This window comes from Physeter macrocephalus, chromosome 14, assembly GCF_002837175.3.
Source record: "Physeter macrocephalus isolate SW-GA chromosome 14, ASM283717v5, whole genome shotgun sequence".
Taxonomy (NCBI): Eukaryota; Metazoa; Chordata; class Mammalia; order Artiodactyla; family Physeteridae; genus Physeter; species Physeter macrocephalus.
Window position 1 is genome coordinate 27,414,832 of NC_041227.1, and position 26,504 is coordinate 27,441,335.

At 38.9% G+C, this 26,504-nt stretch overlaps 1 protein-coding gene across 4 annotated transcripts in view; it reads left to right on the forward strand.

The window, feature by feature from the left end:
• Positions 1–26,504, forward strand: part of PTPRA (protein tyrosine phosphatase receptor type A) — a 185,527-nt gene that overhangs the window by 31,319 nt on the left and 127,704 nt on the right. The window lies entirely within an intron of this gene.

Genomic DNA, 26,504 nt, shown 5'->3' on the forward strand with positions numbered 1-26,504 from the left:
ACAAGGAGCCACTCAATTCTGCCATTGTAATGTTGAAGCCAGCCATACATAGCCAATACATCAATGAATGAGTACCACTGTGTTTGATATTATTTGTGGACACTGGAGTTTGAATTTCATATAATTTTCGTATCATGAAATATTCTTTTTATTTTTTCCAACCATAAAAAATGTAAAATTGTTTCTTAGCTTGCAGGTCTTACTAAAATCAGATGATTTGCTCACCTCTGTTTAGGGTAGAGCATTACACAAGGCCAGAATCAAGAAGGAAAAGATTGCATAAAATTTGACTGCTTAAAAAGATAATATAAACAAAACTAAAATACAAACTGCAAATTGGGGAAAAAATATTTGCAGCCATATGTCAGGAAAAGGTTAATATCATCCTAATATGAGAGAGTACCTACAGATAAGAAACAGACCAATATTCTGTTAGAAAAATGGGCAAAGACAATTCACCAAATAAACACAAATGTCAGTAACTGTATGAACTATTGATCCAGTGCTGAACCAGGAAAGGCAAATGAAAACATGGGAGGCTTTCACTTTTCACTTCATAAACTTGAGTATTGCTTGAGACTTTTACAGCAAGCAAACACTACATTTATCAGTGTTTAGAAACCAAAAAAAGTTTTCTTGTAATTTTTGAATTGCTGCTTGTTTTTCTGGTACCTAAGGTTTCTGTATTCCTGAACAGAGGTAGAAGAGGGTGAGTCCTGTCCCTTTCCTGCCTCTGCTGTACTATACATGTTGCTTCGGTTCAGAAGCCAGAGCATGTGGAGTTGAGGCCCCAGAAAATTCCCCCACCCCAGTCTTTTGTATCATCTCGGGTGTTTTACTGGGAAAGCATGATGAGCACTGCTTGCATTTGATACCTGTTGACCTTGAAGTCTAGAGTTTGATTTTTCAAATGAAGCTAGAACTTTGCTGGTTCCATTAAGCATTTTATAAATAACTTTGATGTTAAGAGTTTTGAATTGCTTTTTAATTCCATTTTTGTTGTTTTAAATAGTTCTTAAGAGAAGCAAGAGGGTGGAGAGAATTTTCTAAACCAACTTTTGTTTAAAATAGTTCTAATTTTGATAGGATTCTATATTTTCCTAGATTTGTTAAATATTTCTAAAGATGTTTGGCATAGGTATTAACACTTCGTGGGCCTGTTGTATACAAACCAGTTTTTTGGTTTTTTTTTCTTTTTCTAGTTATGAATTAAGTCAGTCATGAGCAATAACCGAACCTGGTAGGTGTGTGACTGCTACTGCATTTGCTCAAGGCATTAGGTTAGCAAGGTGAATCACAAGGGATGAGAATTCTACTTTGCATTTCTTTTCAAATCAGGAGTTGTAGAATTTGATGTGTAAGAAGCATTTTGTGTTATTCTTTTCCTATTTTCTATGTAGATGATTTCATTATAGGGACTTTGACTTTTAGATCTTGGTTTAAAACTCTGATTGACTAAGTGATGATTAAGTATATTTCATGTGGAAAAGGAATAATATGCTTGTCCTGAAATAAGCTGATCTGATCAGGAGGAACCTTACCCTAAGCACGGAAGGAAGTAAACTTGTAACACCAATTACATACAGTGTAGCAGCTATGATTGGGGGAAGATGAGTATGAGAGAGAGTAAGTAAAAGTAAAGTATAAAGTATAAGAAGTTTGAGAGAAAGTGACTTTGTGATCTAACTTTGTGAGAGACAGAGGTGGGAATATTGGATAGGCATGTACATGTCCCTAGATTTTTAGGAAGGTATACTTCAAAAAGGTAGAGAAGACATGGGTATGAATCAGTAGGAATGGTATACCAAAAGGAACGTCACTTTAGAAAAAAACAAAAACTGCTCTCAAACTAAAGATAGGTGGTTGCTTCTAATAGCCATTCAGACTTGAATAAGAAATTAGAAGATAAGAGTACTGAAAAATATACAGGGTATGTTAGTCTATGAGCAAATACAGAAAAAGTAAAGTAACTTCTCTTAAAATCTAATTAGTATTAAACTAATTTTTTATGAAAAAGCTTTTAAATCTTTTATGGATTTTACTGCTATTCTCTCGAACTGCACTGTCCAATATGATAGTCATCAGCCACGTGTGCTAGTGTATTGGGTAGTGCTATGTAGAACATTTCCAACATCACAGAAATTTCTATTGGGGAGTGCTTCAAAAATGAGATACATTATTACAAAAGCTAGTAAAAAGTAAGTTGGGGTATAAGGATACTTTTCTGTCCAGAAATTTTGCTAAGGAAGAATTAGATTTTTATAATACTGAGACATTAGTGTGTCCTTTATTGTTGTACTTGCATTTTGTCCTTTATTTTGAAATAATTTTTAATTTACAGATAAGTTGCAATAATAGTACAGAGAACCTTTTCCTTTCCTTAACCATTTGTGAGTAAGATGATCACTTGATGCCTCATCAGCCCTTAATACTTTAGTGTGTATTTCCTACAAACAGGGATATTCTCCTATATAACCTCAATATACCCATGTAATCAGGACCTTAATATTGATACAGTAGTACCAGCTAATCCTTAGATTTCACTGATATCAGATATCCATAGATATCATTTGTCCTGATAAAAATATTGTATAGCAGGAGAATCCAGTTCAGAATCACATATCGCATTTAGTTGTCATGTCTTTCTTTGACTTGATCATCTTGATACTTTTGAAGAGTATAGGCTAGTTATTTTGAGGAATATTCCTCAATTTGGGCCTGAATGTTTCTTCATGGTTTGATTCAGGATATGAATTTTGTCAGGAATACCACATAAAGGGTGGTGTATTTTTATTCTAATCTTATTCACAATTTCCATTGTGTCCTGTTTCTCATAATGTTAGCCTTGATGACTTGATACTAAGGTGGTGTCTACCAGTTTTCTCTACTTTAAATTTATTCACTTTTCCCTTTGTAGTTAATAAGTGTTTTGTGAGGAGCAGGTACTTTGAGACCATGTAAATTATCTCATTTCTTGTCAAACTTTCACCCACTGGTTTTAGCATCTATTGATAATTTTTGGCAGGATTATTACTATGATGGTTGCCAAATGACAGTTTTCTAATTTTATTATTCCTTCCACATTCATCAGTGGACATTCCATTGTAACAAAAAGCTTTCTTTTCTTCCATTCATTTATTAAATTGATACGGACTTATTGATTCCTATTTTATTTAGTGAGTTATTATCTATTAATATAATTTGTTACTCTGAGCCTGAATTTGTCCCACATTTGGCCAGTGGAAACCCTTCAAGTTGGCTCCTATATCCTTTTGACATGTCCTATCATTCTTTAATCACTTCCCTTTTCACCTTCTAGCACAGGATGTTCCAATCTTTCGTATTATACTTTTCCTCCCTCAGCCCTAAAATCAGTCATTTCAACAAGCCCTGGTTCCTTTTATTGAAGAGCATGTTTAAAAAGCAGGTCTATGGGACTTCCCTTGTGGTGCAGTGGTTAAGAATCTGCTTGCCAGTGCAGGGGACATGGGTTCGATCCCTGGTCTGGGAAGATCCCACATGCTGCGGAGCAGCTAAGCCCGTGCGCCACAACTACTGAGCCTGAGCTCTAGAGCCTGCGAGCCACAACTACTGAAGCCCGCCCGCCTAGAGCCTGTGCTCCGCAACGAGGGAAGCCACTGCAATGAGAAGCCCGTGCACTGCAATGGAGAGTAGCCCCCACTGACCGCAACTAGAAAAAGCCCGCGTGCAGTAATGAAGACCCAACAAAGCCAAAAATAAATAAATTAATTAATTTTAAAGAAAAAGAAAAAAACAGGTCTGGGCTTCCCTGGTGGCGCAGTGGTTGAGAATCCGCCTGCCAGTGCAGGGGACACAGGTTCGAGCCCTGGTCTGGGAAGATCCCACATGCCACGGAGCAACTAAGCCCGTGACGAAGAGTAGCCCCCACTCGCCGCATCCAGGGAAAGCCTGCCCACAGCAACGAAGACCCAATGTAGCCAAAAATAAATAAATTAAAAAAAAAAAACAAAACAGGTCTGGGAATTCCCTGGTGGTCCAGTGGTTAGGACTCCGAGCTTCCATTGCAGGGAGCATGAGTTTGATCCCTGGTCAGGGAACTAAGATCCCACAAGCTGCACAGCACAGCCAAAAAAAGCAGGTCTGGACTCTAGGTATGATTGTTCTACTGAGACATTGCTGCTTGTAAGCCCCTTGGACAGAGCTAGGGAATATACATATACATACACAAAATATACTCTTACATATGCATCCATATCTATATTTTCTCTCTGTATATATATGTATATATAAAATGCTGTGAGTTCACATTGGAACCTCCAATTCTAGGCTAACACCTCAGAGTTCATTTTATTTTTTCCCTTTTTTTGTACTTGAAACACCCTTCTCTGACAGAGAATCTTGCTCGTATTATTCTTAATATATTTATTTAATTGCTCAGACCCCTTTTTAAAATAAACTTATTTATTTATTTTATATATATTTTTTTATTTTTGGCTGCGTTGGGTCTTCGTTGCTGTGCGCAGGCTTTCTCTGTTTCCGGTGAGCGGGGGCTACTCTGATGCAGTGCTCAGCCTTTTCATTGCAGTGGCTTCTCTTGTTGTGGAGCACGGGCTCTAGGCGCACAGGCTTCAGTAGTTGCGGCACGCGGGCTTAGTAGTTGTGGCTCGAGGGCTCTAGAGCGCAGGCTCAATAGTTGCTGAGTAGGCTCACACGGGCTTAGTTGCTCTGTGGCATGTGGGATCTTCCCGGACCAGGGCTGGAACCCATATCCCCTGCATTGGCAGGCAGATTCTTAACCCCTGTGCCACTAGGGAAATCCCTACTCAGATCCTCCCTTTAATGTACCCAGTCTTTCTTTCCTTCTGAGACCAGGTGGATGCCAGCCTTGCTCAGCACCACCTAATGAGTTTTAGACTTAGTTATTCAAGAAGGAAGGAAGTGCAGTGGATCAAAATTATATGTAGATTTATCTACTTGCTAAAATTTATTTGTGACCCCAGAATCAGTACTTGCACTTTCACGGTTGTTTGGGTACATGTGCAGAGGGGTGAAAAATTTGCATCATCCAACACATATATTCCCAGCTAAAGTCAAACAAGGTGACTCTCTGCCTTCTTGTTTCAGCTCTCATACTGTCAACAAGTGTCCTTTTTTACAGTCTATTTAGTACTATTTTTTTACATTTTTGTGCTTTTATTGGTAATTGGCCTCCAAGTGTGCTGTCTAGTATTCCTAAGTTTCAAGAAGGCTGTGATGTGCCTTATGGGGAAAATACATGTTTTAGGTAAACCTCATTCAGTCATATCTTACAGCGCTGTTGGCTGTAAATTCAGTGTTAATGAATCAACATCCAGAAAAAGCAAAGGGAAATTTGCTGATCTATACATGAACGTACTAAGGTAACATGTATAATGCATGTGAATCTATGGAAAAGAGGGGAAAGTGGGTAAATTTGTGGATTTGTGAGGTGATAAACATGAAAAAGGTATAGTGGACAGCACTGTTATAAGGCTGAAGGCCAAAGAAGTTTACAGTTACATTATCCAGGACAAAGAAAATATTAAACCCTTCTTGGCTAGTGCTGGCTGGTTTACGTTTCTAAAGGTGATACTGTGTGAAAAATGGTAAACTTGCAGGCAGTGCAGGTTCTACAGATCAGGAACCTTCAGAAAAAAATTTCTAAATACATGCTAAGTGTCATTCAGGGAAACGGTTATGTGGAAAAATAGGTTTTCAATTCTGAGATTGGTTTGTTTTATAAAGACATTGATGAATGAGCTTATATCAACACAAATGGCATTTTGGTTGACAAAATGTTGTGACCATGATAACATAACCCTGTATTTCTCCTTAGGAGCAGTAGTTCAGTATTTGCTAATTCAGTGTTCATGGCAACTTTACAGAACATAACTACCACGAATAGCAAGCATTGGCTGTAGTTTTACTGTGTTTTTTTTTTAAGAAAACAGTTGATTTTTTAAAAAATTAATTATTTTTTGGTCTGCGTTGGGTCTTCGTTACTGCGCATGGGCTTTCTCTAGTTGTGGTGAGCGGGGGCTGCTCTTCATTGAAGTGCACGGCCTTCTCACTGCAGTGGCTTCTCTTGTTGTGGAGCACGGGCTCTAGGTGCACCGGCTTCAGTAGTTGTGTGCAGGCTCAGCAGTTGTGGCTTGCAGGCTCTAGAGCATAGGCTAAGTAGTTGTGGCGCATGGGCTTAGTTGCTCCGCGGCATGTGGAATCTTCCCGGACCAGGGCTCGAACCTGTGTCCCCTGCGTTGGCAGGCAGATTCTTAACCACTGCGCCACCAGGGAAGTCCCCAAACAGTTGATTTTTATTCTCCATATAGAAGTAGCATCATTTATTATCTTTAGTCTTAGAATCACTTGTGAAAAACCTTGTTAAAAAATCAAAGTCTTAGCTTTTCTCCCAGTTTGTGATTGGTCCCATCCCTCCTCTCTACACACACATTTGAGAATCTCAAAGTAAAGATTTCACTGTTCATGGTATACATGTGAAGAGGTATCACAGGCAGAAAAAGAGGTTATCTCAAATTCACTTGGTGTAAAAACCTCACCTGTGCAGACCGTACCACCTTAACTGGTTTTGCTTGCATAGCTAAATTCTTAGTCATACTTTAAATTACACGGACTTTGCTAAAAATTGAGGCAAAATCCACATAACATAAAATTAACCATTTTAAAGTGTACAATTCATTGGCATTCAGTATATTCACAATGCTGTGCAACCAAGACCTCTGTCTAGTTCCAAAACATTATCAGCCCAGAAGGAAACCTTGTATCCATTAGGTACTCACTCCCCATTCCTCCCTATCCCCGGCAACCAACCACTAATCTGCTTTCTGTCTTTATGGATTTACATATTCCATTTCGTATACATGAAATTATACAGTATGTGACCTGTTTTCTGACTTCTTTCATTTAGCGTAACATTTTCGAGGTCCATCCATGTTGGAGCATGTATCAGTACTTTATTCCTTTTTTTTTTAAACAATAATGTCTATCATTTATTTAGAATTTATATGGAATTTACAGAGGTTTAATAGCTTGCTTCAGATTACCAATGGTTAAATGGCAGAGCAAGAAATGGCAGAGCAAGAATTCAGCCCTGTTCTTCTGAATCTGCATAAATTACTTTACCATAAATAATGCCATTATTATATTGGGAGAAAAAATCTTATTCAAATTTTGGTTGGCAAATTTGAGGTATTTAATTTTGTTCTTTAGACATAAAATGCTCTAATTCAAGTGGTAGTTTGCTAGCTTTACACTGTATTGAGACTACTGTTAGTTTATCCTCTAAAAACTAAACATTTCCTTTTGTTGCCCTTTAGAGGTTATAAAAAAAAAAGGTTTCTTTTGCTTTATAAAAACTAAAATTTCAGAATGAATGTAATCATTTATATGCAGCTCAACTGGATCAACTAACATATGGTCGTTGTATTCTTTCGAATATTGCACTGGAAGATTGATCACCAACTGTCACCTACATGAACTGTTTTGATGAAATCGAGATGGTCATATATAAGAGTTTGGTTGCTTTCAGCATTTAGAAAACTAAAGTATTCTAATAACCAGTAAATCAGATAGATTTTTCATACATCACACAGGTAAATATGCATTCCAGTAAACTATCCCATTTTATTCTAAGGGTAAATACAGCTTATTTCTTTATCCTGTGTCATGAAGTTTGTGCTCTGTCATCTATGTATTGGGTTGGCCAAAAAGTTTGTTTGGGTTTCCCGTAAGATGGTATGGAAAAACCCGAATGAACTTTTTGGCCAATCCAATATATATCTATCTATTTACTTCTTTATATTTATCTATCATCTATCTATATTACTTAGAATATTTAGAATATCAGTCAGAGAAAATAACATAAAATTCAACTAACTCATTTAGTAATAAAGGCTCTTTTTTGGCTAACTAGCTGAAAAGTTTAGAGCTAGAGAATAAATACTTTGTCTGATGGTATCTTTAAGGCTGCATATCCATTTGTTTATGATGCTTTCAGCTCTTTCTCACTATGTTGGTTTCATCCTTACCTTATTTTTCCTCACAGTACTTTATTACTTTTTAAGGCTGAATAATATTTTGGTGTATTTGTATACCACATTTTGTTTATCTATCCATCTAGCAATGGACATTTAGGTTGTTTTCACCTTTGGGCTATCGTGAATGATGCTGCTGTGAACGTTCATATACAAAATTTTGTTCGAATACCTGTTTTCAATTTTTTTGGATATATACCTAGTTGTGGAATTGCTAGGTCATATAGTAATTCTCTGTTTAACATTTTGAGGAACCACCAATATGTTTTCCACAGTGGCCACATCATCTTACGTTACCACCAGCAATGTACAAGGTGTCTCAATGAAGTGGATCTCATTGTGGTTCTTACTTGCGTTTCCATAACAACCAAAGATGAACATTTTTCCACGTGCTTGCTGGCCATTTGTATATCTTCTTTTCGGAGAGATGTCTAGGCGAGTCCTTTGCCCATTTTTTAATTGGGGGAGGGGGTCTTTCTGTTGCCAGGTTGTGAGAGATCTTTGTATATTCTGGTTACTAGACCCTTATGAGATACGTGATTTACAAATATTTTCTCTCGTTCTGTCTTTACACTCTATTTTTTTTAATTTTTAAAAAGTTTTATTTATTTTTGGCTGTGTTGGGTCTTTGTTGCTGTGTGCGGGCTTTCTCTAGTTGCAGTGAGCTGGGGCTTCTCTTGTTGCGGAGCACGGGCTCTAGGCACGCGGGCTTCAGTAATTGTGGCTCGCGGGCTCTAGAGCACAGGCTCAGTAGCTGTGGCGCACGGGCTTAATTGCTCCGCGGCATGTGGGATCTTCCTGGACGAGGGCCTGAACCCGTGTCCCCTGCATTGGCAGGCGGATTCTTAACCACTGCGCCACCAGGGAACTCCTCTTTTCACTTTCTTGGTAGTGTTCTATGTTGGGCAAAATTTTAAATTTTGATGAAGTACACTTTATATTTTTGTTACTTGTGCTTTTTGTTGTTGTTGTTTTTTAAATCTAAATTGTGTCCTTAATGCTTAGGGTGTTTTTGTTTGTTTGGTTTGGTTTTTTAATTCGTTAATTAATTAATTTTTATTTTTGGCTGCCTTGAGTCCTCGTTGCTGCATGCGGCCTTTCTCTAATTGTGGTGAGTGGGGGCTACTCTTGGTTGTGGTGTGCGGGCCTCTCACTGCGGTGGCCTCTCGTTGCAGAGCCTGGGCTCTAGGCACGCAGGCTTCAGTAGTTGTGGCACGCGGGTTCAGTAGTTGTGGCATGCGGGCTCAGAGGTTGTGGCTCGCGGGCTCTAGAGCACAGGCTTAGCGCTGTAGTGTGTGGGCTTAGTCGCTCTGCAGCATGTGGGATCTTCCCGGACCAGGACTCAAACCCATGTCCCCTGCATTGGCAGGCAGATTCTTAACCACTGTGCCTCCAGGGAAGCCCTTAGGGTGTTTTTGTTTTGTTTTGTTTTGTTTTGTTTTTTTGCGGTATGCGGGCCTCTCAGGTATGCGGGCCTCTCACCGTTGTGGCCTCTCCCGTTGCGGAGCACAGGCTCCGGATGCGCAGGCTCAGTGGCCATGGCTCACGGGCCTAGCCGCTCCGCGGCATGTGGGATCTTCCCGGACTGGGGCACAAACCTGTGTCCCCTGCATCGGCAGGCAGACTCTCAACCACTGCGCCACCAGGGAAGCCCTAGGGTGTTTTTTTGTTTTGTTTAATTTTGGGTGCATGGGGTCTTGGTTGCGGCATGAGGGATCTTTAGCTGCAGCATGCAGACTTCTTAGTTTCAGCATGCGAGCTCTTAGTTGAAGCATGCGTGAAGGATCTAGTTCCCCAACCAGGGATTGAACTCGGGCCCCCTGCATTGGGAGCATGGCGTCATCCCCACTGGACCACAAGGGAAGTCCTTCTTGTTTGTGCTTTTGGTGTCACATTTAGATAAGATTTTTAGGACTCCATTTCCAAATCCAGTATCACGAAGACCTACCCCTTTGTTTTCTTCTACGATTTTTATCGTTCTTTTCTTATATTTAAGTCTTTGATTTGTTTTAATTTTTGTAAACAGTGTGAGATAAGGGTTCAGCTTCATTCTTTTGCATGTGGATATCCAGTTTTCCCAGCACCATTTATCGAAGAGCCTGTTCCCCCCCCCATTGAATAATCTTAGCACTCATGTCAAAAAATCAGTTGATTAAATAAAGATGTATGTGTTTATCTCTGGATTTTCAGTACTATTCCTTTGATCTTTATTTCCTTATGCTACTACCACACTGTTTTGATTACTGTAGCTTTGTAGCAAGTTTTGAAATTGGGAAGTATGAGTCCTCCATCTTTTTTATTTTTTAAGACTGTTCTGGCTGTTTGGGGCCCCTTGCAATTCCATATTAATTTTAGGATAAGCTTTTTTATTTCTGTTTGAAAAAAAAGCACTGTTGGGATTTTGAAAGGGATTACATTGGCTCTGTAGGTTGATTTGGGGAGTGTTGCTATCTTAACAATATCAAGGTCCTGTAATCCCTGTCTTTCCATTTATTTAGGTCATGTTTAATTTATTTCAGCAGTGTTTTGTACTTTTCAGTTTACAAGTCTTGTACCTCTTTGGTTAAATTTACTCCTAAGTATTTTATTTTCTGATTCTATTTTAAATGGGATTTTTCTTAACTTTATTTTTGGATTGATCATTGCTAGTGTATAGAAATACAACTGATTTTTTAAAAGATGTATTTTATTTTATTTTTTGATTAATTAATTTATTTTTGGCTGTGTTGGGTCTTTGTCGCTGAGCGCAGGCTTTACCTAGTTGCAGCAAGTAGGGGCTACTCTTCGTTGAGGTGCGCGGGCTTCTCATTGTGGTGGGTTATCTTGCTGTGGAGCACGGGCTCTATGTGCGCGGCTTCAGTAGTTGTGGCGCATGGGCTTAGCTGCTCTGCAGCATGTGGTATCTTCCCGGACCAGGGCTCAAACCCATGTCCCCTGCATTGGCAGGCAGATTCTTAACCACTGTACCACCAGGGAAGTCCCTACAACTGATTTTTTTAAAAATTATTTATTTATTTATTTATTTATTTTGGCTGTGTTGGGTCTTCGTTGCTGCGCACGGGCTTTCTCTAGTTGTAGCGAGCTGGAGCTACTCTTTGTTGTGGTGTGCGGGCTTCTCATTGTGGTGGCTTCTCTTGTTGCAGAGCATGGGCTCTAGGCACGCAGGCTTCAGTATTTGTGGCATGTGGACTCAGTAGTTGTGGCTCACGGGCTCTAGAGCGCAGGCTCAGTAGTTGTGGCGCACGGGCTTAGTTGCTCCGGGGCATGTGAGATCTTCCTGGACAAGGGCTCAACCTGTGTCCCCTGCATTGGCAGGCAGATTCTTAACCACTGCGCCACAAGCGAAGCCCCCTACAACTGATTTTTGTGTTGATCTTGTATCTTGCAGCTTTGCTGTATTTATTAGCTGTAACAGTTTGTGTGTGGTTTTTTTGGATTTTGAAGAGAGATAGTTTTACTTCTTCCTTTCTATTTTGAATGCCTTTTCTTTTTCTTGCCTAATTGCTCTGGCAAAAACTCGCAGTACCTTGTTGAATGGAAGCAGCAAAAGTGGGCATTCGTGTTTTATTCCTGCTATTAGGGGGAAAGCTTTCAGTTTTCCCCCATTGAATATAGCTGTGGGTTTTTCATAATTCCTTTGTCATATTAGGGTAGTTTCCTTCTATTCCTAGTTTGTTGAGTGTTTTTGTCACGTAAGGGTGTTTGATTTTTGTTAAGTGATTATTTTCTGCATTAGTTGAGAGGATCATGTATTTTTCCCTTTATTAATATGATGTATGACATTGATACATAGACTTTTAAGTAGTAATTAATTAGCTGTTAGCTTGTGTTTTATCTATCTTTTGCATTGTATGTAGGGTTTATTATGAATGATTGTTCTGCAAGATTGTATTGCAGGCATGTCTTCAGGATATCAAATACTAAATGATATTATCTTCTTTTTTTTGGATGTTATCTTCTTAAAATCAACTTTATTGAGGTATAATCAATCTTCTTACAATAAAATGTGCGCATTTTCCGTATACAGTTGAATGAGTTTTGCCAAATTTATATACCTGAGTGACCATCACCACAGTCAAGATATATAACATTTCCTTAACCCCGGAAAGTTCCCTGTGCCCTTCTCAGTCATTCTTCTCTCCCCTTACTTCCTGCACCCCAGGCAACTGTGGATATGCTTTCTGTCACTGTAGATTAGACTGTCTTTTCTAGAGTGCTGTATAACTAGAATCATACAGTAGTACTCTTCCGTCTGGATTCTTTCACTCAGCATGTTGTTTTTGACATTTATCCATGCCGTTATATTAGTAGTTAATTCCTTTTTTCTTTTTTCTGAGCAGTTTTCCATTGTATGAATATACTATAGTCTATCTTCCGTATGTTAATAAGCATTTCGGTTATTTCTGATTTGATTCTCTTATGAATAAAGCTGCTAGGATCATATGTGTACACGTCTTTTTGTAGATATACGTTTTTATGGAATTGCTGAGTTTTATGGTTTAAGTGTATGTTTGGCCTTACAAAAACCTGCCAAACTGTTTTTCATAGTTTTACACTTTATATTCTCATCAGCAGTGTGCAAGAGTTTTAGTTCCTCCACATCCTCACCAACACTTGGTATTGTCAGCTTTTAGATTTTATCATTGTAACAAGTTTGTGGTTGTGTCTCATTGTGGTTTTAATTTGCATTTTCCTAATAACTAATGATGTTGAGCATCTGTTTATGTGTTTATTGGCCATATTTGCTTCTGTGAAGTGTCGTCTTAAATCTTTGGCCTTTTTTTTGGATTATCATTTGTTAAAATTATCTTACACGTGAGTTGTTAAGAGTCCTTTATATATTCTGGATACAGTTCATTAATCATATATACATATATTATATGTATATAATATTGGGTTGGCCAAAAAGTGCCTTTGGTTTTTAAGTAAAAATAAAAGGCACATTTTTCATTTTTCACCAAGAACTTCATTGAACAACATGTTCACCGTTTTGTTCCACTACCTTCTGCCATTTTTCAGGCAACGTCATGATTCCATCTTCCCAAAACTTTTAATCTTTTTGAGCAAAGAACTGTTCCAGGTGCCTTTTACAGTCTTCCAGGGAATTGACATTTTTCCATTAAGAGAATTTTGTAAAGACCGAAATAAATGGAAATCTGAAGGTGCAATGTCTGGTGAATATGACAATGAATCAGAACTTCCCAGCAAAGCTGTAACAGTTTTCGCCTGGTCATCAAAGAAACGTGCCGTCTTGCATTATCCTGATGGAACATTATGCGTTTTCTGTTGACCAGTTCTGGACACTTTTCGTCAAGTGCTGCTTTCAGTTGGTCTGACTGGGAGTAGTACTTGTTGGAATTAATCGTTTGGTTTTCCAGAAGGAGCTCATAATAGAGGACTCCCTTCCAATCCTACCATATACACAACATCACCTTCTTTTTTTCTTTTTTTTTTTTGAGAGGCAATATCTACTTTAATATTTCCTTCGTTATCATCAATTTAATGTCAGTTTTTCAAAAAAATATTTTAAGATGTACACATCATTGATAACAGAAATGTGGTTAAAATGTGGTGGTATGGAAACTACATCGTTGATTCTAAGAAACACTGTAGTTTTTTGGTTTCACAAACCCATTGTCATGAAACTCACATCTCAACATAACATGAACCTCCATGGTGAAACAAGGATTGACCGTTTCAGACCTTGATTTTATTCACTGTCATAAACTATAACCTGTGGGTGTGGGATAGTTTAAATTATTATTTCTATTTTACAGATGAGAGAAACAGTCAAAGAAAGATTGGAGTATCTTTTCCAGGGTCAGACATTTAATAAGAAAGAGGCAGGGCCAGGATTTCAACCCAGGTAGTCTTCATTCCAGAACCTTTGCCTCCTAACCATTATGCTTCCAAGTTGCTAAATTCAGTTTTGGACGTGTTGAGTTCAAGGTGTTTGTGGGAGGGCCAATGGCAGATGTTCAGTATGGTGTATAAGTTTGGGGTTCAATAAGTAGTGAAATTGTTGTCGAACCCAAGTTCGTGTGCCCGACCCACAGTGAGGCCAAACAAACCAAAACGTGGAATTGGGAGCGGAGAAAGGTTTATTGCAAGACATCACCTTCTTTGGATGAAGACCAGCCTTTGGTGTGGTTGGTGGTGGTTCATTTCGCTTGCCCCACCATCTCTTCTGTTCCACATTATTGTATAGCATCCACTTTTCATCGCCCGTCACAATTTGTTTTAAAAACGGAACATTTTCATTATGTTTAAGTAGAGAATCACATGCGGAAATACGGTCAAGAAGGTTTTTTCGCTAAACTTACATGCACTGAAATATCAAAGCAATTCACATAACGAAGCTGGTGCAAATGATTTTCAGCACTTGATTTGGACATTTTGAGTATGTCAGCTATCTTCCTCATGATATAATGCTGATTGTTCTCCATTAACATCTTGATTTGATTGCTGTGAACTTCAACTCGTCTACCTGACCTTGGAGCATTGTCCAGAGAGAAATCTCTAGCACTAAACTTCGCAAACCACTTTTGACATGTTTGATGAGTCACAGCACCTTCTCCATGCACTGCACAAACCTTTTTTTGCATTTCAGTTGTGTTTTTACCTTTCTTTAAATAAGAAAGCATAACATGCCGGAAATGTTGCTTCTTTTCTTCCATCTTCAGTATTAAAATGGCTACAAAAAAATTCACCAATTTTGATGTGAAAATTTTATTTTATTTATTTTTAAAATTAATTTATTTATTTAAATATTTTTTACCACATTGGGTCTTCGTTGCTGTGTGCGGGCTTTCTCTAGTTGTGTGAAGCAGGGGTACTCTTTGTTGCAGTGCGAGGGCTTCTCTGAATGAGGTGTCTTCTCTTGTTGAAGAGCACGGACTTCAGTAGTTGTGGCATGCGGGCTCTAGAGCACAGGCTCAGTAGTTGTGGCACACAGGTTTAGTTGCTCTGCGGCATGTGGGATCTTCTCGGACCAGGGCTCGAACCCCTGTGCCCTGCATTGGCAGGCGGATTCTTAACCACTGTGCCAGCAGGGAGGTCCCCGATAAGTCTTTTTTTAAATGCACTCTAATATAACAGTTGTCGCATACAGTCGAACAAAATTGTTTCGAATGACGTTAAAGACAACTAAGTGCTACTAGAGCCATCTTATGGAAAAAACTGAATGAACTTTTTAGCCAACTGTATAAATAAAATAAATGTTCTCTCCCAGCCTGTGAGTTGCTTTTTTATTTTTTAATTGTGTTTCTCAAAGAGCAGAAAGTTGTAATTTGGGGGTCCAGAGTCAGCAAGGAAGAGTCAGATGATTTAAAACATGAGAAGGATTGAACAAGAGGGAGATTTTTCCATTGCTGGCTTTGAAGATGGAGGAGTCCATATGGCAAGGTTTGCCGATGGCCTCTAGCAGCTGAGAGTGGCCCTTGTGAGACAGGAGGGAAGCAGGCAGGGCACAACCATTGAAAGAGTGACACAGCTGTTGAGAATGATAAAAACTAGTTAGAACCAACTAGGCCCAAGGTGCCTTAAGATGACTTCCAGCATACCTTGAGCCTCATTATGCACTCATTGTAATATATTATCATGCTAAATGACACACCCACCAGCACCATGACAGTTCCGAGGCTGGCCATAAAAGGCCAAAAAGTGGGTGGTGGCTCAATTCCTGGAAATCCCTGCCCCTTCCCCCAAATAGTTGGAATTACCCAGCCCATAAAAACTAATCACCCTCACAGCCCGGGCCCACTCTCACCCTCTGAGATGGTCCACCTTCTGTCTATGGAATGTGTATCTCCTAGGGCTCTTTCACCTTTTGATATGGCCCATGCTCTGTCTATGGAGTGTGTATCTCCCTGAATAAATCTGCTTTCACTCTACTTCTGGCTTGCTCTTGAATTCTTCCCTGTGCAAAGCCAAGGACCCTCACTTGGCGGCCTATCCCAGGGACTTGCCCGAGACCTGGGATGTGACCATTCTCTCGTGCCCCCTTCTCCTGCAACAGTTGAATGAGAAGTAGCAAAGAAACAGGGACCATTGTCCTACAACCGCAAGGAACTGAATTCTGCCACAACCATGTGAACTTGGAAGAGGATCTTGAGCTCCAGATGAGAACACAGCATGGCATAAATCTTGAGTTTATCCTGATGAGATCCTGAGCAGAAAATCCAGCCATGGTGTGCCTGGACTTCTGACCTCTAACCTTGTGGTAACTTGTTATGCCTTTAGCAGTTTCCTCTACTTTCTTGAGAACTTACTTAAACTTTTCAAAGCATGTAAGCATTTATCCAGTATTTTTAGATTTTTGTGGCTGGAGAGTTTTAGCAGATTTTCTAGACTCCTGTATTTGAAGATAAAAAATATAAGACTGTGTGCTTTAAAGATTGAGTTTCATGTACAGAAATATTGGGTGTCAGCCAAAGTATAAAATTACTTTTACATATTCATTTATTAATTTCCAGTTGTTGTTTTTTTTTAACATCTTTATTGGAGTATAATTGCTTTACAATGGTGTGTTACTTTCTGCTTTACAACAAAGTGAATCAGTTATACATATACATATGTTCCCATATCTCCTCCCTCTTGAGTCTCCCTCCCTCCCACCCCTCTAGGTGGTCACAAACCACCTAGCTGATCTCCCTGTGCCATGTGGTTGCTTCCCACTAGCTATCCACCCTACATTTGGTAGTGTATATATGTCCTAATTTCCAGTTTTAAATGACAGCTTTCCCTTTAAAGAAAGAGATCAGGAGCCTGATTTTCTTGTCTGTTTCCTGAGGAAGCAAAAAGGCAGAAACTTTGTGAATAGCAAGACCAGTGGTTGCTATAGTAAGCATGGGACTTCCTGACAATGGCTCTATTAACAGTAGGAAATGGAACCATGGCGGTGTTCTAATTTGCTTTAAGATTTTGTTTCCCATCTTTAGAGTAAGAGGTTCCGCTATATCAAGGAATTGGCTCTTCCAGTTTATTTTATTCGTTTAGTTAGTGATTAGAAAGCCTCACTGGTTGTGTACGTGGCACCATACTCAGGAGTTTTGTAATTATATGACAGTTATGATACATTTCAAACAGGGCTTTGAATCTTTCCTTCTGGAGGAAGCCCTTCTCCTCTAGTGGCTATTGACCTACCTTGGTTATAGACCCTATTCAACCAGTGGGGAGAGCATAGATTTTGGAATCATATATACCTGGGTTTGAGTCTCAGTCTTGTCACCTACCAGTTGTTTGACTGTGGACAAGTTATTTAACTACTCTGTGCCACAGTTTCTTCATCTGCACAATGAAGCATCTGTTTTCTGTGCTTGTTTTGAACATATGTTAAATACTGAACATTATACACTTTGACACAGTGCCTGACACATACTAAGCATTAACAAATGGTTATTATTCTGATCCTTGTTGAGCTGCTGATTTTTGATGTTTCTGGTTATGTCTTTAAATTTTTTTTTTTGTTAGTATGCCTGGTTTTTCCTTCTTTATTGAATGACTTTCAAGATGTGATTATAGTTGAAGGTGCCACTTAGAAAGGAGACGTGTGTAGAAGGCATAAAGTCTGCTTATAGACCCAGCTCTCGTGGCGATCAGCAACGGTATTGGCATCTCAAGTTGATTGTTTCAAAGATCCATACAACATTTCATGGCCTTGAAAAGCAGAAAACACCCAGAAAACAGAAATCGAGCAGTTATTGAAGCATTGAATAGCAAAGATCATTATTATTTGTACTTGATAAGGAATATCCTCCATGTTTGCCTGAGCCTTTATTTAATGCATTTTAAAATTTGTTGTGTTTTTCTTTTCCCTTTAAACCTTACTGTTAAGTTCAAAAATGAGCTGAACTAAAAAGAAACTGATGTCTTAGAACAGACATGTTTCTTACCTTCAAGGATCTTACTGTCAGTTAAAGGAGGCCATAAACACTTATAATAGTTTGTGACAAGTACTTTACTAGAGGTAATGATTGATTCTTGTGGCTAAAGGAGAGGAAGGAATTGGGACATCTAGGATCTCCGGCTTGGGTAAGGGGGAAGACCAGAGTTGGCAAACTGACCTGCTTGACAGTTTTTTGCACAGCCCACAAACTAAGAATTGTTTTAACATCTTTAAATGGTTGGAAAAAGTCCAATCAAAAGAAGAATGATATTTTATGACTTGTGGAAATTATATAAAATTCACATTTCAGTGTTCATAAATAAAGTTTTATTGGACTATAGCTCCACTCAAACTTTACCTGTTGTCTTTTGTTGCTTTTGTGCTACAACAGCAGAGCTGAATAACTGTGACAGAGGCTGTATGACCTACAAAGCCAAATGTTTACTATGTGGCTCTTCACAGAAAAGGTTTGCTGATTCCTGGAATAGATGGTGATTTTTATCCACTGAGATAAGCAATTAAGGAGGAATAGATATAGGAGAAAATAACATATTTCTATGAATGTTGGTTATTTGAATCAGAGGTGCTTGTGAGCTATGCAGGTCTAGAAGGCAAGGGCATATATAGATATGGGATTCTGAAGAGAATTTGAGGCTGGAGATACATGGGGGGAGAAAAGATGAGATCCAGAAAGCCTGATGGAGGAGTGGTTCTCAGCCCTGGCTGCACATTGGAATCACCCTGGGTACTTAAATTAAAAACAACCCAAAAAACCCAAACACACACTGCCAGGGATACTTCCTACCCCCACCCTCTGAGGTTATGATGTCCTTGAGTTGGGGGCGGTGGGGAGGTGGTTTAAAGAGTTCCCCAGCCTTCTAATGTGCAGCCAGCTTTGGGAACTGCTGGGATAGAGTGAGAAGGTTGGGCATGGAACCAGTATTTAAGGGGCAGTTCTATATCTACTGAGGTGAAGTGCTGATTGAGTAATGATGGGACTTGTGGCAATGGTCAGATTCACAGTTTGGTGGTGTAAATAAGGATTGTGAAGTCTTCTCTGGAGATCGTTGTTGACTCTATCAAGAGGAGTTTCTCTGGAGACCAAGTGAGAGTGTACGTCAAAGGGTTTGAGGTAGAGGAGGAGAGAAACTGAGTGTACTATTGAGAAGATTGGCAGGGAAGGAAAGGGGAGAAATTGATAGCTGGGAAGGGGAGGCATTGGAGATTTGGTTTGAGAGTTTCTTTAAGATGATAAATGCTTGTGTCTATTCATGTACTGAGGGAGTCAGCACTTGGCAAGGAAACTGCCTGGAATGGCAATATCAGATGCCACCATTCAGTTTTTCATAGAAAGAGATAGATTTTGAATAGCTCTTGGAATAATCTTATTTTATCCTTTTTGGAATTGTATGTTTAATATGCTTCCTACATTTGGACGCATTATCTGTATAGCTGGAAAGAGAAATGGACATAGGCATTGAAAAACAAGGCTAACAACTGTTCTTCCCTTATCCTGTCTAGGGCATTGATCTCATCCATGAGAATAGGAGGGTGAACTGAACAGCCTCCATTATCTCTTCTAAAAATCTTTAATTTAAATGAGTACAAATTTTAATGACACCATTGACGAACCCTATGAAATGTCTATGAAAAGCCTGTGAAATGTCTGTGAAGCCCACTGCCTGATCTTTTAGTTCCTTAGTACCTGGGCATGTGCTTTTTTTGAAGAACACCAGCAGTTTGTTTATGACTCACCCCTCAGTGAATTTTTGGGCACATTGTGTACAAAATATACCAATTTACCCTGCCATTAGAATATTTCCTCAGGAGAAAAATTTAGTATAGAGTCTTCTTTTAATGTTTTTTATTATGTACAAGCAATAGATGTTGGTTAAGGAATACTTGGATAGTACAGAGTTCCCACCATTGTTGTTAACATTTTAGTTTATTTATTGGGAGTCTTATTTTTCCCCACTGGTTTTTGTTTCTCAATCAGAGTACATTTAATATATGTGCCAGTGGGTTCTTCAGGAATCAGATTGAGATGGAGTAGGAGGGCAAAGGGCTTATTGAGGAGTAATGCTTGTGAAGAAAAAGAGAAAGGATTAGGTTGGGCATGGGAAGCCATCAGACTGCAGTTCACACCTGACAAAATCTCTGCTAGCCCAGATTGCCAGATTGCCCGATTGCCTCACTGGTTGGTAAGGGCTAGGCCATTGTACCACCACATTGCCCAGTCATTGGCTGGGGGCAGTCCTGAGGAAAGGGTGCCCTCTGTTTGAAAGCTAAGGTGGATTCTAAAGGGGTTAACAGCGGGAAGCTGTCAGCTAACCACAGTCCTTGCAACTAGACAGGAATTCCCTTATTGAAGGGGGATCTGAGCGGTATATCTTTGTGTCTGCTAGGACATAAAATGTTCTGTCCTGCTCACATCAATTAGGATGGCTACTATCCAAAAAACAAACGAGAAAACAAGTGTTGGTGAAGATGTGGGGAAATTAGAACCCTGTGCATTGTTGGTGGGAATGTAAAGTGGTATAAAAGCTGTGGAAAACAGTATGGAGATTCTTTAAAAAATTTAACATAGTATTACCATATGATCTGGCAATTCTGATTCTGGTATATGCCCCAAAGAATTTAAGCAAGGTCTTTAAGAGATATTTGTACACCAGCGTTCATAGCAGCATTATTCACAGTAGCTAAAACATGGAAACAATCCAAGTGTCCATCAGCAGATGAATGAATAAGCAAAATGTGGCATATACATACAGAGGAGTAAAATTCAGCCTTGGGAAGTTCTTTGGTATGCTACAACATGGATGAACCTTGAGGACATTATGCTAAGTGAAATAAGCCAGTAACAAATACTGTGTGATTTCACTTATATGAGGTACTTGGAGTGGTTAAAATCATAGAGACAGACAGAAGAATGGTGGTTGCCAGGGGCTTTGAGGGAGGGGAGTATGGGGAGTTATTGTTTAATAGGTATATAGAGTTTCAGTTTTACAAGATCAAAAGAATTTTGGAGCTAGATGGTGATGATGGCTGCATAACAATGCTAATGTAGTTAACACCAATGAATTGTGCATTTAACAATGGTTACGGTGGTAAATTTATGTTATATGTGTTTTAACACAATAAAAAAAATGAAAAAAAAGTTTCCCGTTTTTCCTGTTTACATAAGTGGGTTATTTTGTAATTTTTCTAAACTTTTTAAATGGATACATAATATTCTAACAAGTTTATATATCCATTCCCTAAGTTTCTAAATTTTCTATATTAATAAAAATAGAGCAATGAACATCTTTCTATGAAGTTCTTTACCATACTTAGGATTGTTTTCTTTGAATAGACTCCAAGAAGTAAAGTAGATTGAAGAGTGTGAACATTCTTATGGCTCTTCATGTTGAAAGTTCTTTTACAGTGTCAGTGCAAGGTATAAGCAGCCTATAGCATCAGATCCTCAACAGTTTCAGATTTGGTTTTCTTAATCTTGTCTAATTTGTAGCTTAAAAATAGTGTCTCGGGCTTCCCTGGTGGCGCAGTGGTTGAGAATCCGCCTGCCGATGCAGGAGACGGGTTCGTGCCGTGGTCCGGGAGGATCCCACATGCCGCGGAGCGGCTGGGCCGGTGAGCCATGGCCGCTGAGCCTGTGCATCCGGAGCCTACGCTCCGCAACGGGAGAGGCCACAACAGTGAGAGGCCCGCATACCGAAAAAAAAAAAAAAGAAAATAGTGTCTCTTTGTTTCTGACCTACAGTCTGTATGGTCTTTAGTGGGCTGTGAATTGAGGGATTTGGTTAACTCAATCCTCTGTCCAAAGGTCCAAAAGGATGGAGAATATAATGTTAAGAATGAGGGCTCCAGAATCAGATTGATCAGGTTCAAATCCTGGCTCTGCTGCTTACCACTTTGTGACCTTAGGCAAGTCTCTGTGCATCAGTTTATTCATCTGAATAAGAAGGATAGTGGTAGCATCTGCCTTATAGGGCTATGTTGAAGGTTAAATGAGGTAGAACATATAAAAACACATAGTATGATCTCTGGACCATTGCAGATGCTTAAGTGTTAGGTATTATTTCAATATAAATTTGATTATTTTAGTATCTTAAGATTTAGAATGGGAGAGAACATTAAATTCAGACTCTAGTCTTTTTCCAAGGGAGAAAACTGAGGCTTAAAGAGGTTAATAAATTTGGCCTGGGTCACTTAGCTAATGGGTTGCAGAGCTTGGACCTGAAGGTGAGTTTTTGACCAATGCTGGGGTTTTCAACTTTGGCCTTTGGGATAATTCTTTGTCATGGAAGGGCTGTCCTGTGATTTGTTAGACAATCAAAACTATCTTCAGACATTGCCAAATGTCCCCTGGGGGGACCTTATGGTACGTAAACAACCCTACAGTGGAATAGTCCAGGTTTGGGGATTAGGGAGGAAGGTCCTCCACAAGAAGGACCTAATATATTGTTGAATTCCATTCTCATGAGTTCTTCAGTGATCTGAATTAACTGTTTAAGATGGAGCTTTGTCCTGTGGCTCTTGAAATGTTCAGCACAGCTCTATGAGACATCTTGTTAGAGTGTACTCCTCTCCCCTGGAACAACCAGTGGTATTTAAATAGGGCTGATTTATCTTTCTAAAGGTTTTTTCCTGTAATTGCAGGTGGCACAACTGAAAAAAGTTATTTATGGAATTCCAGTGAGTGTTGATGGATGATGCAGTTCAAGTAACTAAAGTAACAGAAATAAAAACTGAGCTGCAAGGAAACTTTGTCACCCAACTTATTGTCCTCACAAAATATAGCTAAAATCAGATTCTCTCCCACTCCATTTTATTTCCAAGCTATAAGAGTAGTTTATTTTTTATGATTAACAATGTTATAATTATCATCCTTTAAGACAGTGGTTCTCAACCTGGTCATGAATCAGAATCACTTAAGGAGCTTTAAGAAATAAAAAACCAAAGTCTGTGGCCTGCTGTCCTGCCCTTGTTGAATTAAAGTTTCTGTGGGTAGAGCACAGGTGATCCTGACGTCAACTACAAATTGGCACTTGCCATCTGCCTCTACAAGGGTCAAATCACAAGCTGCAGCGACCGCTGACCTTCAACACACCCTGAAAGGAGTTCAGGTTGGAGATCAGGAATGAGGCATTCTGTGCTCTGGGAAAAACTGGCAGAACAGCCCTTCAGATAGATATTTTCAGGAGAAGATTTTATGAGCCCAATTCTTGCATCTCCTTGTATCTAGAAAAAGCACTAAAATCTTTCATGGTGACATCTGCTCCTTGTGACTGGCAGTAACCTTCACGAGACTAGCAGCAACCTTCTGCAAAAATAAGTGCTTGATTGCATGTACTCCACCTTCACCAGTTGCATACATACTGACCTTCCCCCCTACCTCTTCGGAGCAGTTTCTCAGAGCTATCTGAAATGCTGCCTCCCGGGCTGTAGTCCTCATTTTGCCCCACATAAAACTTAACTCACAACTCTCACATTGTGCAATTTTTTGGTAGACACCGAATATGGATCCTTGTTGAAAAACTGATGCACTGAGAGATTCAAAGAATTCAATACTTAGTTTGTGTAGCATTAAACAACTTGTATTAAAAAGGAAAAACAGGTTTTCATTATTCAACTTTCCCATCATTCTAAGTTTTAAATGGCAGTGTAAACCAGCACTACAGTTTTGGAAAACTGTTGAATATTTTCTACAGAGCTAAACATACATGTATCCAATGACTCAGAAATTCCACTCCTAGGTATTTACCCTTGAGAAATGAAAACATATGTCTACATAAAGACTTGCATTTGAATATTCACTGTAGCTTTATTTATAAAATAGAAAAAAAAAGAAAATAATCAAATGTCTAAAAAAAGGTGAAAAGAGATACAAATTGTGATATATTCATACAGTGGAATTCTACTCAGCAACAGAAAGGAATGAACTACTGTACAACAACGTGGATGAATCTCACAGATATAAGTTTGAGTGAAAGAAGCCAGACGGAATAGAAGTAGATATAGTTCAGTTGCCAGAAGATATGATGATAGAAATCAGACTAGTGGTTCCTCTGGCAGGAGGTGGGAGAAGGAGGAGGTATGAGACAGCAGCATTGAAAAGATTTTACATGTTAATGTATTCATATACATATTTTTCTTTGTTGTGCAAAATAAAGATTGTGTTGTACATAACATAAAAATTACCGTTTTAATCAGTTTTTTGCATACAAATCATTGACATTAAGTACATTTACATTGTTGTACAGCCATCACCACCAACAATCTCCATAACTTCATCTTCCCCAACTGAAATTCTGTACACATTATACACTACCTCCCCATTTCTCCTTCCCCTGAGCTCCTGGCAACCACATTCTACTTTGTTTCTGTGAATTTGACTACCCTATGTACACATGTAAGTGGAATCGTACAGTATTTGTCCTTTTGTGCCTATTTCACTTAGTATAATGTCTTCAAGGTTTATTCATGTTGTAGCATGGATCAGAATTTCCTTCCTTTTTAAGACTGGATGATCTTCTAGTGTGTGTATGTACCACATTTTGTTTATCTATTCATCCTTCAGTGCACATTTGGGTTGTCTATACCTTTTGGCTGTTGTGAATAATGCTACTATGAATATTGGTGTACAAATACCTGTTCAGGTCTCTGCTTTCAGTTCTTTTGGATACATACTTAGAAGTGTAATTGCTGGATCAGATGGTAATTCTATGTTTAATTTTTTGAGGAACCACCATAGTATTTTCCATACTGGCTGCACCATTTTACATTTCTACTAGCAATGCACAGTGGTTCCAATTTTTCTTCCTCACCAACACTAATTTCTGTTTTTTTGTTTGTTTGATAATGGCCATTCTAATGGGTGTCAAATGGTATTTCATTGTGGGGTTTTGTGATTTTTTTTGAATTTTTGAATTTTATTTATTTTTTTTATACAGCAGGTTCTTATTAGTTATCCGTTTTATACACATTGGTGTATATATGTCAATCCTAATCTCCCAATTCATCACACCACCACGCCCCCCACCGCTTTCCCCCCGTGGTGTCCTTATGTTTGTTCTCTACATCGGTGTCTCAATTTCTGCCCTGCAAACCAGTTCATCTGTACCATTTTTCTAGGTTCCACATATATGCATTAATATATGATATTTGTTTTTCTCTTTCTGACTGACTTCATTCCGTATGACAGTCTGTAGATTCATCCACGTCTCTACAAATGACGCACTTTTCATTCCTTTTTATGGCTGAGTAATATTGCATTGTATATATGTACCACATCTTCCTCATCCATTCGTTTGTTGACGGGCATTTAGATTGCTTCCATGGCCTGGCTATTGTAAATAGTGCTGCAGTGAACATTGGAGTGCACGTGTCTTTTTGAATTATGGTTTTCTCTGGGTATATGCCCAGTAGTGAGATTGCTGGGTCATATGGTAATTCTATTTTTAGTTTTTTAAGGAATGTCCATACTGTTCTCCATAGTGGCTGTATCAATTTACATTCCCACCAACAGTGCAAGGGGATTCCCTTTTCTCCACACCCTCTCCACCATTTGTTGTTTGTAGATTTTCTGATGATGCCCATTCTACCTGGTGTGAGGTGATACCTCATTGTAGTTTTGAATTGCATTTCTCTAATAATTAGTGATGTTGAGCAGCTTTTCATGTGTTTCCTGGCCATCTGTATGTCTTCTTTGGAGAAATGTCTATTTAGGTCTTCTGCCCATTTTTTGATTGGGTTGTTTGTTTCTTTAATATTGAACTGCACGAGCTGTTTATATATTTTGGAGATTGATCCTTTGTCTGTTGATTCGCTTGCACATATTTTCTCCCATTCTGAGGGTTACCTTTTCGTCTTGTTTGTAGTTTCCTTTGCTTTGCAAAGCTTTTAGGTTTCATTAGGTCCCTTTTTAAAATTTTTGTTCTTATTTCCATTACCCTAGGAGGTGGATCAAAAAAGATCTTGCTGTGATTTATGTCAAAGAGTGTTCTTTCTGCCTATGTTTTCCTCTGACAGTTTTATAGTGTCCATTCTTACATTGAGGTCTCTAATCCATTTTGAGTTTATTTGTGTGTATGGTGTTAGGGAGTGTTCTAATTTCATTCTTTACATGTAACTGTCCAGTTTTCCCAGGACCACTTATTGAAGAGGCTGTCTTTTCTCCATTGTATATCCTTGCCTCCTTTGTCATATATTAGTTGACCATAGGTGCATGGGTTTATCTCTGGGCTTTCTATCCTGTTCCATTGATCTAATTTCTGTTTTTGTGTCAGTACCACATTTTCTTGAATACTGTAGCTTTGTAGTATAGTCTGAAGTCATGGAGTCTGATTCCTCCAGCTCCGTTTTTTTCCCTCAAGACTGTTATGGCTATTCGGCATCTTTTGTATCTCCATACAAATTTTAAGATATTTTTGTTTTAGTTCTGTAAAAAATGCCATTGGTAATTTGGTAGGGATTGCACTGAATCTGTAGATTGCTTTGGGTGGTATAGTCCTTTTCACAATATTGATTCTTCCAATCCAAGAACATGGTATATCTCTCCATCTGTT